At 41.6% G+C, this 1,270-nt stretch overlaps 1 protein-coding gene across 2 annotated transcripts in view; it reads right to left on the bottom strand.

Annotated features, from left to right (window-relative positions):
* The window catches only part of LOC107674010 (SLIT and NTRK-like protein 6), a 16,905-nt gene that overhangs the window by 14,908 nt on the left and 727 nt on the right, over nucleotides 1-1,270 (bottom strand). Inside the window, exon 1 of one of the 2 annotated variants that reach the window (XM_016467868.1) lies at nucleotides 251-718. The exons of the other annotated variant lie outside the window; for it this stretch is intronic. The gene's annotated coding sequence lies outside the window, so the exon portion shown is untranslated. Of the gene's footprint in view, nucleotides 1-250; nucleotides 719-1,270 lie in introns of those variants that run through there. 2 annotated transcript variants of the gene reach the window in all.

The following is a 1,270-nucleotide window of genomic DNA, read 5'->3' as shown; positions in this document are numbered from 1 at the left end:
TATATATATATATATATGGTAACAGGAGGTGCATTAGAAAATAACTGCAGAAAATAACTGAAACAAGTGATGTGCATTTTGCGGTCTAGGCATCGTGCCAACCCGTATGTCCTAAAACAAATGTTTAATGATACAAAATCCATCGCATCTGCTGTATACAGGCTACCACCTAGCATTCACCCTAAACACTAAACACTAAAATAATCACACTGCTTTGACTTTGGATGTGTCATTAGTAAACCACTCTTACCCAAATTACGCAGCGCAGGAGTCTTTGTAGCTCCACTTGGCCAAGTTATCTGTGCTTTGTGGATCAAACAAAACCACCCAGTTTTGCAGCACAAACCGGACGCCTGGACTTCTCAAAAGGCTTTCTTAGCACGGAAGAGACCACCGCGCAAAAAGACGCACGGAACAAGTCCAGATCCAACTTGCCCTCAGCCCTCCATCGCGCAGTGGGTTGTTTAATTATTCATTTACGTGTCCAGTCGCGATGTTCAGATATTTTGCGCCCGCGTTTCTTGGGCTCCACGTTTCAGTGTTCAGCTAGTCCAGTGGCCGAGAATAAAAGTCCGCAATTAACATTCAGCTGTCCGCGTCGCTTCGGAGAGCGCCTGACCCCCGCGGTTTCTTACTGAAGGTGTGGAGGAGGCACAGATTCTCCAGCCTCTCGATCTGCCCAGTGAATGAGCTTGTGCTGGAGCTTCACTTGACTAGAGCTCCTCCCTCCGTACAGTCAAAGGGGCTATCGTGACTCCATATGGAGAGGAGAGAGAGAGAGAGAGACGAGACCTGAACGCATCCTTGCGCAGGACTTCTGCGGGTGTGTTAACCTGCTCGGCCATTAGATATGTTAGGTTACCTTCTGAAAAACCGAGGGAAGTTGTCACACTCTTTACTGTAGTGAATGTGTCTGAGGTTTATTTAAACATGCATTTCTGAATCACTCATTAAAGGTTTGACTACAAATTATTGCTTACGGAAAAGAAACTGTTAACTGCACACACACTGCTCTATAGTGGGGTATGTTGTCACACTATACGGTAGAAGTTTCCATTGGTTTAAAACCCTAACTATTTTAAAATATGGATTTTATACAGTAATTTAAACAATTGAGGCACATTGTGACTATTTGGGGTAAACTGTCACAATTAAATATGTCATTAAGTAAAATAAAAACAAAGTTAAATAAGATTATTTAGAAATTATTTAAAATAAATAAATAAAAGGATGGATTGATAGATGGATAGATGATATATATATATATATA

The sequence above is a fragment of the Sinocyclocheilus anshuiensis genome, unplaced genomic scaffold (assembly GCF_001515605.1).
Source record: "Sinocyclocheilus anshuiensis isolate Anshui unplaced genomic scaffold, SAMN03320099.WGS_v1.1 scaffold348, whole genome shotgun sequence".
In the NCBI taxonomy this organism is placed as follows: Eukaryota; Metazoa; Chordata; class Actinopteri; order Cypriniformes; family Cyprinidae; genus Sinocyclocheilus; species Sinocyclocheilus anshuiensis.
This window is presented reverse-complemented; position numbering and strand designations above follow the sequence as displayed.